This window comes from Haematobia irritans, chromosome 2 (genome assembly GCF_050003625.1).
Source record: "Haematobia irritans isolate KBUSLIRL chromosome 2, ASM5000362v1, whole genome shotgun sequence".
NCBI classification, from domain to species: domain Eukaryota; kingdom Metazoa; phylum Arthropoda; class Insecta; order Diptera; family Muscidae; genus Haematobia; species Haematobia irritans.
Window position 1 is genome coordinate 208856735 of NC_134398.1, and position 15896 is coordinate 208872630.

Sequence of the window (15896 nt, forward strand, 5' to 3'; positions counted from 1 at the left end):
GTTAGCGTGATTTCCACAGGCGGACGGACGGACATGCTTAGATCGATTCAGAATTTCACCACGACCCAGAATATATATATACTTTATGGGGTCTTAGAGTAATATTTCGATGTGTTACAAACGGAATGACTAAGTTAATAGCAGGTTGGCTGATAAGTCCCCGGTCTAACAAAGAAAAACACATTTTTGTTGTCAAAATTCGTTTTTATTATTCAACATAGTTCCCTTCAAGAGCGATACAACGATTATAACGACTTTCCAATTTTTTGATACCATTTTGGGAGTACTCCTTCGGTTTTGCCTCAAAATAGGCCTCAGTTTCGGCGATCACCTCTTCATTGCAGCCAAAGTTATTCCCTGCGAGCATCCTTTTGAGGTCTGAGAACAAGCAAAAGTCGCTGGGGCCAGATCTGGTGAATACGGTGGGTGGGGAAGCAATTCGAAGCCCAATTCATGAATTTTTGCCATCGTTCTCAATGACTTGTGGCACGGTGCGTTGTCTTGGTGGAACAACACTTTTTTCTTCTTCATATGGGGCGGTTTTGCCGCGATTTCGACCTTCAAACGCTCCAATAATGCCATATAATAGTCACTGTTGATGGTTTTTCCCTTCTCAAGATAATCGATAAAAATTATTCCATGCGCATCCCAAAAAACAGAGGCCATTACTTTGCCAGCGGACTTTTGAGTCTTTCCACGCTTCGGAGACGGTTCACCGGTCGCTGTCCACTCAGCCGACTGTCGATTGGACTCAGGAGTGTAGTGATGGAGCCATGTTTCATCCATTGCCACATATCGATGGAAAAATTCGGGTGTATTACGAGTTAACTAACAGCTGCAAACACCGCTCAGAATCATCAACACGTTGTTGTTTTTGGTCAAATGTGAGCTCGCGCGGCACCCATTTTGCACAGAGCTTCCGCATATCCAAATATTGATGAATGATATGACCAACACGTTCCTTTGATGTCTTTAAAGCCTCTGTTATCTCGATCAACTTCATTTTACGGTCATTCAAAATCATTTTGTGGTTTTTTTATCTTTTCGTCGGTAACCACCTCTTTCGGGCGTCCACTGCATTCACCGTCCTCCGTGCTCATATCACCACGCTTGAATTTTGCATACCAATCAATTATTGTTGATTTCCCTGGGGCAGAGTCCGGAACTCATTATCAAGCCAAGTTTTTGCTTCCACCGTATTTTTACCCTTCAGAAAACAGTATTTTCTCAACACACGAAATTCCTTTTTTCCATTTTTTTTCACAATAACAAAAGTTGCTTCACAAAAGACGCTCTATCTCACAAGCTAATTGACTTACAGTCGTCAAATTTTGACACGAATCATTTGAAGGTTGGTGCTATATAAAAATAATATGCATTTAATACTAGCGACACCATCTATGTGTCAGACCGGGGACTTATCAGCCAACCTGTTATACCCCCATCCTACGGTGGAGGGTATAAGAATATATGTGGAGAAGTGCACCATCAACGTAGGAGAATGAGTTTACCATAAACTTGTGAGGAGGAGCTTACCCTCAACATGTGAGGAAAAGTGTGACTTCAACATGCAAATTAGTTTAGATATAGTGGCAGACCGAAATTTTAAGCTCACGTAGACTATTCCGTACATTGTGATACCACAGTGGTGGACTTCTCTCTTATCAATGAGTGCTGCCCGATTCTATATTTAGCTCAATGACAATGGATCACCCTTTTATAGCCGAAAACGAACGGCGTTTCACATTTCAGTGAAACCACTTGGAGAAGCCTTGAAACACCCATTACAACTCGCTGGCTCTCCAACATACTTTAGTTCAAGATCTTACGAATCTCTGTGAGTTATATCCACACACTTACAGCGGGCATCGATAAAAGTGTAAAACAGCCAAAATTTTCCAAAAATATTTTACTTACCATACACGAAATTAATTCCTCTTACATCATCTTGGGGTATGGAAAATTCATCCGTTCTTCGCCAATATCTCTCGAACAACCATCCAAAGTGTTAAAGACATATGTTTGCATGCTTTTTTAGTCCGGCAAAATTTTGGTTATGGCCAAGTGTGATGATACTTCTGCAAGTATCTATGTTGGGCTGTATTTTTGTTTTTCTTTTACGTCCAAAAATAAGGAATTTTTTTTTGGGGCGTTTTGTAACAACATAACTAAATATGTTTATCGTAATGGAGATATCAAATATGTACGAGATTCACATATTTTTGTAGAACTCTACTACTAGACACAGGTCCCCGCCAGGCATATTTAGATATCAGGGAATAGAATACTGTGGTGATGTTTTTTTTCCTTTTCTAATTTTTTTTTGTTTTTTTTTTGTTGTTTATGGGTGGCCAAAAACATATTCTAGCCACCATATATCACGTTCAGTTTTTATTTCCTTTAAAGAAGACCTAAACTTTGTATGTGCTAAAAGTAAAACTCGAGTTATTTGGATATGTACAAAAATGGATGACAAATAAATTAATAATAAATTATTATGTTTTTGGGAATATATTGAAACACTGAAAAAAAGAATTAAATCTTATGATTTTTTTACACTACAAAATTTTCTAAAAAGTGAATAAAAAAAGTTTATCGTTTCCTAATTTTTCATAAATCCTAACTTATTTGATCTGAAAATCTCAGAACAGCTTCTTAAAGTATATAGCTTGATTTCATTTATTTCAAGTTTGCAATCAGCTGATTCTTTCTGTCGGATTCGGTTTTTAACAGGCCTGTGATCATTTTACAGTCCTTCGGGAAGTCGATGAAATCATCTCCTTCCATTTTTTGATTTTTATACCCTCCACAATAGGATGGGGGGGTATATAAACTTAATCATTCCGTTTGTAACACATCGAAATATTGTTCTAAGACCCCATAAAGTATATATTCTGGGTAGTGGTGAAATTCTGAGTCGATCTAAGCATGTCCGTCCGTCTGTTGAAATCACGTTAACTTCCGAACAAAACAAACTATCATCTTCAAACTTGGCACAAGTAGTTGTTATTGATGTCGGTCGGATGGTATTGCAAATGAGCCATATGGGTCCACTTTTACGTATAGCCCCCATATAAACGGACCTCCAGATTTGGCTTGCGGAGCCTCTAAGAGTAGCCTATTTCATCCGATCTGGCTGAAATTTGGTAAATGGTATTAGTATATGGTCTCTAACAACCGTGTCAGAATTGGTCCATATCGGTCCATAATTATATATAGCCCCCATATAAACCGATCCCCAGATTTGGTTTGCGGATCGTTTAAGATACGCAAATTTTATCCGATCCAGCTGAAATTTGGTACATGGTATTAGTATATGGTCTCTAACAACCGTGTCAGAATTGGTCCATATCGGTCCATAATTATATATAGCCCCCATATAAACCGATCGCCAGATTTGACCTCCGAAGCCTCTTGGAAAAGCAAAATTTATCCGATCCGGTTGAAATTCGGTACGTGGGATAAGCATATGGTCTCTAATAACCATGCAACAATTGGTCCATATCGGTCGATAATTATATGTAGCCCCCATTTAAACCGATCCCCAGATTTGACCTCCGGAGCCCTTAGAGGAGCAAAATTCATCCGTTCCGGTTGAAATTTGGTACACTGCGCTAGTATATGGCCGCTAACAACCATGCCAAATTTGGTCTATAGTTATATATAGCCGATTCCCAAAAACAATCTTCCAAAAATTTTTTTTCTATAGAAAATGTTGTCAAAATTTTATTTCTATAGAAAATTTCGTCAAAATTTTATTTCTATAGAAAATTTTGTCAAAATTTTATTCCTATAGAAAATTTTGTCAAAATCTTATTTCCATATAAAATTTTGTCAACATTTTATTTCTATAGAAAATTTTGTCTAAATTATATTTCTATAGAAAATTTTGTCAAAATTTTATTTCTATAGAAAATTTTCTCAAAATATTATTTCTATAGAAAATTTTCTCAAAATATTTTTTTTTCGAAATATTATTTATGTATAATATTTGGTCAAAATTTTATTTCTGTAGAAAATTTTGTCAAAATTTTATTTCTATAGAAAATTTTGTCAATATTTTATTTCTATAGAAAATGTTGTCAAAATTTAATTCCTATAGAAAATTTTGTCAAAATTTTATTTCTATATAAAATGTTGTCAACATTTTATTTCTATAGAAAATTTTATCAAAATCTTTTTTTTTTTTATAGAAAATTTTCTCCAAGTTTTATTTCTGTAGAAGATATTGTCAAAATTTTATTTCTATAGAAAATTTTCTCAAAATATTATTTCTATAGAACATTTTTCCGAAATATTATTTATCTAAAATATTTTGTCAAAATTTAATTTCTGTAGAACATTTTGTCAAAATTTTATTTCTATAGAAAATTTTGTCTAAATTATATTTCTATAGAAAATTTTGTCAAAATTGTATTTCCATAGAAAATTTTCTCAAAATATTATTTCTATAGAAAATTTTCTCAAAATATTATTTCTATAGAACATTTTTTTCTATTGAAAATTTTGTTAAATTTTTTTTTTTATAGAAAATTTTGTCAAAATTTTGTTTCCATAGTAAATTTTGTCAAAATTTTATTTCTATAGAAAATTTTGTAAAAATTTTATTTCTATAGAAAATTTTGTCAAAATTTTATTTCTATTGAAAATTTTGTTAAAATTTTATTTTTATAGAAAATTTTCTCAAAATTGTATTTCCACAGGAAATTTTGTCAAAATTTACATTCTATATGAAATTTTGTTAAAATTTTATTTCTATAGAAATTTTGTCAAAATTTTAATTTTCTAGATGATTTTGTGAAAATTTTATTTCTACAAAAAATTTTGTCAAAATTATAGTTTTATAGACAATATTTTCATAACTTAATTTGTATAGAAAATTTTACCAAATTTTATTTCTATATTATATATATAAATATTATAGTAGTAATTATACTACTATAATATTTTAACAAAGTTATCTATAAAAATAAAATTTTGACAAAATTTTGTATAGAATTAAGATTTCAGCAAAATTTTCTATAGAAATAAAGTTTTGATAAAATTTTCTGTAGAAATAACATTTTGACAAATTTTTGTATAGAATTAAGATTTTGACAATATTTTCTATACAAAAAAAATTTTGACAAAATTTTCTATAGAAATAAAATTTGACAAAATTTTCAATACAAATTAAATTATGACAGTTTTGTCTATAAAACTATAATTTTGACAAAATTTTTTGTGGAAATAAAATTTTCACAAAATCTTAAAATATTATTCCTGCATAATAGTTTTTCAAAATTTTATTTCTATAGAATATTTTGTAAAGATTTTATTTCTATAGAAAATTTTGTCAAAATTTTATTTCTATAGAAAATGATGTCAATTTTTATTTCTATAGAAAATTTTGTCAAAATTTTGTTTCTATAGAAAATTTTTTCAAAATATTATTTCTATAGAAAATTTTCTCAAAATATTATTTCTATAGAACATTTTGTCGAAATATTTATGTATAATATTTTGTCAAAATTTTATTTCTGTAGAAAATTTTGTCAAAATTTTATATTTATAGAAAATTTTGTCAAAATTTTATTCCTATAGAAAATGTTGTCAACATTTTATTTCAATAGAAAATTTTTTCAAAATTTTATTTCAGTAGAAAATTTTGTCAAATTTTATTTCTATAAAAAATTGTGTAAAAATTTTATTTCTATACAAAATATTGTCAAAATGTTGTCAAAATTTTATTTCAATAGAAAATTTTTTCAAAATTTTATTTCAGTAGAAAATAAAAATTTTATTTCTATAAAAAATTTTGTCAAAATTTTATTTCTATACACAATATTGTCAAAATTTTATTACTGTAGAAGATTTTGTGAAAATGTTGTTTTATAGAAAATTTTGGCAAAATTTTATTTCTATAGAAAACTCAGTCATCGTTTTACTTCTGTTGAAGATTTTGTCAACATTTTATATCTATAGAAAACTTTCTCAATTTTTTTTCCTATAGAAAATTTTGTCAAATTTTATTTCAATATGCAATATCCAATATTTTATGTTTATGAAAAAGTACCATTTAGTTGGAATTCTACCAATCTACAAAACAATAAAAAATGTATCATTTTTGGTCGAATTTTACCAACTGTGCTTATATATGTATTTAATCTGACTTTTTTTTCTAACAAAGGCTTCACATGGACTTTCCTACAATTTAGAACAAAATGCTAATAAATAAATCCCTACCTTGCAGAACGACAACTATTACTAGAACCCCAGTTTTTAGTAGAATTTTGTTAGCAATCCAAGGGGGAGAGTACCGGCTGGTCGAACTTATGGCCGTCTATGGTTAGGTTAGGTTAGGTGGCAACCCGATCTTTTAGGCTCACTTAGACTATTAAGTCCATTGTGATACCGCAGAGGTAAACTTCTCTCTTATGACTGAGTGCTGCTCGATTCCATGTTAAGCTGAATGACAAGGGACCTCTTTTTTATAGCCGAGTCCGAACGGAGTTTCACATTGCTGTGAAACCACTTAGAAAAGCTTTGAAACCCTCAGAAATGTCACCAGAATTACTCAGGTGGGATAATCCACCGCTGAAAATTTTTTGGTGTTCGGTCGAAGCAAGAATCGAACCCACGACCGTGTGTATGCAAGGCGGGTATGATAACCTTTGCATTACGGTGGCTCCCCCTATACTTCTTTAATAAGTTTTTCACCACTTATGTGCTTATCTTGGTTTTTTCTGCCTTACCATTCAAACTTCTATTAAGCCATTCAAATTGACCTTATTCAAGTATTCAACAGTGTCCAAAAATCCATTATAAATGGATAGTTTTGTCAATATGTCTTAATATTTATGTTAATTAGATATTTAGGAAATACATATGTGTATTCACAAAATTTATGTTTTACGCACACACACACGAACATACTTATGCCTAAAAATATTTCCAATTGCTGTGAAAATACATGTGACATGTATTAGCCCAGAAGAAGCAGAAAAAAGAAATTCCTACAAAATTTATGACTTTTTTGGGAGAGAGTTAAAAAGTGATAATGGTTTTCTTATTCATGGCTTTAGGAGGTTTTCGTACACACATCTATCCATGAAGAAATATGGCCAACTCATTTGACATTCAGATAGGAAAGAGGGTGGGGGGCATATGAACATATGTTAAGTTGGGCCTACAAATCAACACTTCCGGGCTATTATTGTCGGGTTCAAGAGTCTTGTTCTTCTACTTCTTCGTCGTCGTTATTGTTGTACATGGTGTCTACTCAAAACTATGTGTCTTGCCATTTACATTGTTGAATTATTTATTAGTTTATAATTTATTTATTTATTGCATTTTTTTGTAAGAGTATAGCTTTGTACAACCCTTTTGGTGGAAGGGGTGGCAAAATTTTTGGTTTGCCAAAAACCATTGTAGGCGAGGCATATCCGTCCGTCTCGGGTGTGTGTGTGTGTGTACCATATTGAAACATATTCATATGTGTGTGCGTTATTTTGTAAAATGCTTTATAAATTACATTTTAAATTGCCTTTCCATGCAGACTCCAAATATTTGCGTTCTTCTTTCTTCTCTAAGGATATGAATGCATTTGTATGTATGTGAATGATGTCGTCCCATTGCGGAACAAAGTAATTGGGTGCGAAAACGAAGAATTATTTCCCAAAACTAAGCCAAATAAATTGTTGCCGTAAAGGTTTGAAGGTCTTTAAAATGTAATAAATTAATTGATTATTGATTGCATTGCGGGCATGAAAATTGCCATTGGCATAATCAATGTAGAAGTGTTTGTGTGTATGTCTGTATATCCTTCAGAAATGTTTTAAAAATTTAATGGTCACAATGTAACAAAATGTTTAAAGCTAATGAGTGGAAGCTCGGTGTAATAAATTATAATTTTGGGTATCAATTTTAATTTATTAAAGCAATAAGGGAAAAAGTTAAACGAGGCCGCAAATGTGAAATAAAATGTTGACACAATTTTCTATAGAAATAAAATGTTGACAAAGTTTTATACAGAAATACAATTTTGACGAAATTTTCTATAGAAATAAAACTTTGACAAAATGTTCTATAGAAAAAAACTTTGACAAAATTTTCTATAGAAATAAACTTTTGACAAAATTTTTTATGGAAGTAAAATATTGACAAAATTTTCTATAGAAATAAAATTTTGACACAATTTTCTATAGAAATAAAATTTTGACAAAATTTTCTATAGAAATAAAATTTTGACAAAATTTTTTTATGAAAATAAAATTTTGAAAAAATTTTCTATAGAAATAAAATTTGGACAAAATTTAACTTCTATAGAAAGAGAATTTTGCCAAAATATCCGATAGAAGAAAATAGAATTTTTCCAAGATATTCAATAAAAAAATGTTGAGAAGATTTCTATAGAAATACAATTTTGACAAAATTTTCTACGGAAATAAAATTTTGACAAAATTTTCTGTAGAAATAAAATGTTGACAAAATTTTCTATGGAAGTAAAATATTGAAAAAATTTTCTGTAGAAATGAAATTTTGACAAACTTTTCTATAGAAATAAAATTTTGACAAAAATTAATTTCTCTAGAAATAGAATTTTGCCAAAATATTCTTAGAAGAAAATAGAATTTTGCCAAAATATTCTATGGAAAAAAATATTGACAAAATTTTCTATAGAAATAAAATTGTGACCAAATTTTGTATAGAAATAAAATTTTGACAAAATTTTCTATAGAAATAAAATTTTGACAAAATTTTCTATAGAAATAAACTTTTGACAAAATTTTCTATGGAAGTAAAATATTGACAAAATTTTGTATAGAAATAAAATTTTGACAAAATTTTCTATAGAAAAAAAATTTTGACAAAATTTTCTGTGGAAATAAAATTTTGACAACATTTTCTGTCGAAATAGAATTTTGACAAAATATTCTATAGAAATAAAATTTTGACAAAATTTAACTTCTATAGAAATAGAACTTTGCCAAAATATTCTATAGAAGAAAATAGAATTTCGCCAAGATATTCAATAAAAAAATGTTGAGAAAATTTCTATAGAAATACAATTTTGACAAAATTTTCTACGGAAATAAAATTTTGACAAAATTTTCTGTAGAAATAAAATTTTGACAAAATTTTCTATGGAAGTAAAATATTGAAAAAATTTTCTGTAGTAATGAAATTTTGACAAACTTTTCTATAGAAATAAAATTTTGACAAAATTTAGTTTCTCTAGAAATAGAATTTTTGCCAAAATATTCTTAGAAGAAAATAGAATTTGCCAAAATATTCTACGGAAAAAAATATTGACAACATTTTCTATAGAAATGAAATTGTGACCAAATTTTGTATAGAAATTAAATTTTGACAAAATATAGAATATAGAAATAGAATTTTGCCAAAATATTCTATAGAGGAAAATATAATTTTGCCAAGATATTCTATAAAAAAAATGTTGAGATAATTTTCTATAGAAATACAATTTTGACAAAATTTTCTATGGAAGCAAAATATTGACAAAATTTTATATGGAAACAAAATATTGACAAATGTTTTTAGAAATAAAATTTTGACAAAATTTTCTATAGAAATAAAATGTTGACGAAATTTTCTATAGAAATAAAATGTTGACGAAATTTTCTATAGAAATAAATTCTGATAAAATTTTCTATAGACATAATATTTTATTTCCAAGAAATTTTCTATGGCAATAAAATTTTGACAAAATTTTCTATATAAATAATATTTTGATAACATTTTCTATCACTGTGGTATCACAATGGACTGAATAGTCTAAGTGAGCCTGATACATCGGGCTGCCACATAACCTAACCTAACCTTCTATATAAATAAAAGTTTGATAAATTTTCTATAGAAAAAAATTTTACAAAATTTTTGATAGAAATAAAATGTTGACAAAATGTCGTATAGAAAATTTTTGACAAAATTTTCTATAGAAATAACATTTTGACAAGAAATTCTATAGAAATAAAATTTTGACTAAATTTTCTATAGAAATAAAATGTTGACAAAATTTTCTATGAAAATAAAATTTTGACAAAATTTGCTATGGAAATAGAATTTTGCCAAAATATTCTTAGAAGAAAATAAAATTTTGCCAAAATATTCTATAGACAAAATTTTTGAAAAAATTTTCTATAGCAATAAAATTTTTACAAAATTTTCTATAGAAATAAATTTTGGCAAAATTTGCTATAGAAATAAAATTTTAACAAAATTTTCTATAGAAAAATTTTTGACAAAATTTTGTATAGAAATAAAATTTTGACAAAATTTTCTATAGAAATAAAATTTTGACAAAATTTTCTGTGGAAATAAAATTTTGACAAAATATTCTTAGACGAAAATAGAATTTTGTCAAGATATTCTATGGAAAAAATATTGACAAAATTTTCTATAGAAATAAAATTTTGACAAAATTTTCTATAGAAATAAAATTGTGACAAAATTTTCTATATAAATAAAATTTTGACAAAACTTTCTATGGAAATAGAATTTTGCCAAGATATTCTATGGAAAAAAATTGACAAAATTTAATTTCTTTAGAAATAGAATTTTGCCAAAATATTCTATAGAGGAAAATAGAATTTTGCCCAGATATTCTATAAAAAAAATGTTGAGAAAACTTTCTATAGAAATACAATTTTGGCAAAATTTTGTATGGAAATAAAATTTTGACAAAATTTTCTATAGAAATAAAATTTTGATAAAATTTTCTGTGGAAGTAAAATATTGATAAAATTTTCTGTGGAAGTAACATATTGACAAAATTTTATATGGAAATAAAATGTTGACAAAATGTCGTATAGGAAATTTTTGAAGAATTTTCTATAGAAATAAACTTTTGACAAATTTTTCAATAGAAATAACACTTTCACAAAAATTTCTTTAGAAGTAAAATTTTGACAAAATTTTCGATAAAAATAAAATTTTGACAAAATTTTCTATAGAAGTAAAATTTTGGCAAAATTTAATTTCTATAGAAATAGAATTTTGCCAAAATATTCTGTAGAAGAAAATAGAATTTTGCCAAGATATTCTATAAAAAAAGTTGAGAAAATTTTCTACAGAAATAAAATTTTGACAAAATTTTCGATAAAAATAAAATTTTGACAAAATTTTCTATAGAAATAAAATTTTGACAAAATTTTCTATTGAAACAAAATTTTGACAAAATTTAATTTCTATAGAAATAGAATTTTGCCAAAATATTCTATACAAGAAAATAGAATTTTGCCAAGATATTCTATAAAAAAAGTTTAGAAAATTTTCTACAGAAATAAAATTGTGACAAAATTTTCTATAGAAATAAAATTTCGACAAAACTTTCTAAAGAAATAAAATTTCGACAAAATTTTCTATGGAAATAAAATTTTGACAAAATTTAGTTTCTATAGAAATAGTATTTTGCCAAAATATTCTATAGAAGAAAATAAAATTTTGCCGAGATATTCTATAAAAAAATGTTGAGAAAATTTTCTATAGAAATACAATTTTGACAAAATTTTCTATGGAAATACAATTTTGCCAAAATTTTCTATAGAAATAAAATTTTTATTCTGATTATTAATGTTGTTCGGCTTGAGGTCATAGAAACAATCGATTATTGATTTGTTTTAATACTTATTTCCAATATTTCGGTTAGTGCCATTAACCATCTTCTGGGATTTTGTATCTACATAAAATACAAAAATTAAATTACTTTTAATGTTCACAAATCACAATATTATTTTAGATATAATATATTGAAAATAACTAACGTGAGTTCGTGTGATGCTGTACGTTCTGCAAGTCACCGTACACTAAGCTTCGTTTGTGTCGATGCTTGTTTATGATGTGTCGATACATTCTCGCGCATTCTTCCGTGTCTTTTTTGAAATTCATTCTCTTGTCAGGAGAGAGATCTATTATATTAAGCATCTCAAGAGTGTATCTACGCCTATGATTATTCTCTTGAGCAAGTATCTCGACGTCTGTGAAGTTGGGTCCTGTTGTTGCACAGTGAGCTGCAAGTGCTGTTTTTTGCTCTACTGATTTGTCTACAGCTTTAAGGTCTGATTTATGCGACGAAAGTCTTGTCTGTCTCCATTACATTTAATTTTGTACACTATTATTTTGACAAAATTTTCTACTGAAATAAAATTTTGAAAAAATTTTCTATAGAAATAAAATTTTGACAAAATTTTCTATAGAAATGAAATTTTGAACAAAATTTTCTTTAGAAATAAAATTTTGACAAAATTTTCTATAGAAATAAAATTTTAAAAAAATTTTCTATAGAAATAAAATTTTGACAAAATTTAATTTCCATAGAAATGGAATTTTTCCAAAAAAAATTCTATAGAAGAAAATAGAATTTTGCAAAGATTTTCTATAGAAATAAAATTTTTACAAAATTTTCTATGGAAATGAAATTTTGACAAAATTTTCTATAGAAATAAAATTTTGACAAAATTTTCTATAGAAATAAAATTTTGAAAAAATTTCTTAATAAATAAAATTTTTACAAAATTTTCTATAGAAAAAAAATTTTGACGAAATTTCCTATAGAAAAAAAATTTGACGAAATTTCCTATAGAAATAAAATTTCGGAAAAATCTCCAAATTTCTGGGAATTCCCTATAAAATCCCTAAGTCCTGAACCCAAAAAGTTCGCCCCCATTCACGAAAAATATCCCCGATTTGTGGGGGAATCTCCAACACTAGCAAAACTGAATTTGGACTACATTTAAAAAATATTGCTCCAGTATTGAAAGCTCTAGTATGATTGCAACAGACAGACGGACGGACATCGTCGTCTCACAATCGTTGGATTTAAATTATAAAAGGTTTCATTAGAATCAAAAAAAAATTCATTTGATTTGAAAAGAATTTTTTTATAAATGTACAAAATTTGGTTTGCAGCAAAAATGCTATAAAAAATATACGTTCATCGATAAAATTTTCCTAAAATAGAAATAAAAAAATAAATTTTTGTTTTCCTTAAAACTAAATCCAATCCAATTAGAGAATACTTTCCTTCCACTTTCTGTTTGTACAGCAAATTACATCAATAAATTATGAAGAAATCCGTAAGTGACAGAAAACTCTGACCTCTATGGATAAGTGCACTACCTTCGAGATGCCAGTGCTACCTTCGAAATTTTCTGATTAAGACTTTGGTCATAAGGGGTTTTTTTGCTATGTCAGGTTGTGGTATTTGATGACCCTGTTGAAATTTGTGAAGTGAACAGGAAATGGTGAATGTCATATCAACTATGGATTCGAACATGAATGGGACTTTTTTACTTAAAGCCTTAAATTTGTGTTGAATGGAATGAAAGGAAATACTTCAAATGATTTAACATTGCGTTTTAGTATGATTTCTTGTTTCCATTAATGTTGACCACCATGGTACACTGGGATAATTTTAGAACAATCAGAATAAATGCCAATACACTAATAGAAGAAATTACGTTCCAAAATCGTGAACGGACGGTAATAAAATGAAAGGAAAACGTTCACAAAAAATCAAAACGGAATGTTCACCGTTTCCTCCATGGGCGTTGACGATTTCATGAACGGTTTTCGTTTTTTTTTTTGCCATGAAAAGTAATCAAATATTCGCTGGACATTCTTATGGAAACTCCGTCTGTGGTGCAATGCGCTAAGGCGATTGTTAGCGCGTATGGTGCAGACAATGCAGGCTCGATCCATATCGGCCTAATTATAGGCCGATATGGATCGGCCTATAATTAGGCCGATATGGCCTAATTATAGGCCGATATGGATCAATTTTTGCATGGTTGTTAGGGGGCATATACTAACGGATGAGATGTACTCTTCCAAGGGGCTTCGTAAGACAAATCTGGAGTTCGGTTTATTGGGGTGCTATATATAATTATGGATCTATATGGACCAACAGTTGCATGATTGTTAGAGAGTGTATACTTACTTTGCGTACCAAATTTCAACCGGATCGGATGAAATTTGCTTCTCCAGGGTGCTCCGCAAGCCACTGTTGGTAGAATTTTAAAAGGGTCGATTTTTTACTTTTGACAAAAATTTCTAGATAAATAAAATGTTGATAAAATTTTTCTATAGAACAAAATGTTGATAAAATTTTCTATTGAAACAATTTTTAACAAAATTTTATATAGACATAAAATTTTGACAAAATTTTATATACAGATAAAATTTTGCCAAAATGTTCTATAGAAATAAAATTTTAAAAAAATGTTCTAAAGATATAAAATTTTGACAAATTTTCTATAGAAATAAAATTTTGACAAAATTTTCTATAAAAATAAAATTTTGACAAAAGTTTTTATAGAAATAAAATTTTGACAACATTTTTTATAGAAATAAAATTTTGATAAAAATTTCTACAGAAATAATTTTTTGACAAAATGTTCTATCAAAATAAAATTTTCACAAAATTTTCTATAGAAATAAAATTTTCACAAAATTTTTTATAGAAATAAAATTTTCACAAAATTTTTTAGAAATTAAATTTTCACAAAATTTTGACAAAAATTTCTCTAGAAATAAAATCTTTACAAAATTTTCTATACAAATATTGACAAAAATTTTACTAAATTCTATAAAGAAGTAAATTTTGACAAAAATTAAAAAAAAAAAACAAAAACAAAACTTTGACAAAATTTTCTATACAAAAAAAAATTGACAACATTTTTTATAGAAATAAAATTTAAAATATTAAAATTTTCTATAAAAATATAATTTTGACAAAATTTTCTATAGAAATAAAATTTTGACAAACTTTTCTATAGAAATATTTTGAAAAATATTTATATAGAAATAAAATTTTGACAAAATTTTCTATAAAAATAAAATTTTGACAAAATTTTATATACAACTAAATTTTTGCCAAAATGTTCTATAGAAATAAAACATTGACAAAATGTTTTAAAGATATAAAATTTTAACAAAATCATCTATAAAAACAAAATTTTGACAAAAGTTTTTTAGAAATAAAATTTTGACAACATTTTTTATAGAAATAAAGTTTTGACAACATTTTCTATAGAAATAATTATTTGACAAAATGTTCTATCAAAATAAAATTTTCACAAAATGTTCTATAGAAATAAAATTTTCTATAGATATTAAATTTTCACAAAATTGTGACAAAAATTTCTCTAGAAATAAAATCTTTACAAAATTTTCTTTACAAATAACATGTTGACAAAAATTTTCTATACAAATATTGACAAAAATTTTACTAAATTCTCTATAGAAGTAAATTTTGACAAAACTTAAAAAAAAATCCTTGATAAAATTTTCTATAGAAAAGAAAATTTACAAAAATTTTTATAGAAATACAATTTAAAATATTCAAATTTTCTATAAAAATATAATTTTGACAAAATTTTCTATAAAAATTTAATTTTGATAAACTTTTCTATAGAAATATTTTGAAAAATATTTATATAGAAATTAAATTTTGACAAAATTTTCTTTAGAAATAAATTATGACAAAACTTTGACTAAATTCTCCATAGAAGTAAATTTTGACGAAATTTAAAAAAAAAAAAAAAATAAATAAAATCTTCACAAAATGTTCTGTAGAAAAAAATTTTGGCACAATTTTTTATAGAAATAAAATTTTGAAAAAATTTCCAATAGTAATGAAAATTTGACAAAATTTTCTGTTAATTCAATATCATAAGAAATTTTAATTTTTGTGTTGCTGGTACAAGCTAAATCGTTAAAACTTATAAAATTTGACACTTGGCTAATAGGAGAGATCATAATATATATACTATTTCAAATAGTAAAAATAAATTTCTAAAATAAAAAAAATAAAAAATTCATAATAACCACAAAAATTTGATAAAAAAAAATTAAGATAAGATTTTTATAAGTTTGTCATTCCGTTTGTAACACAT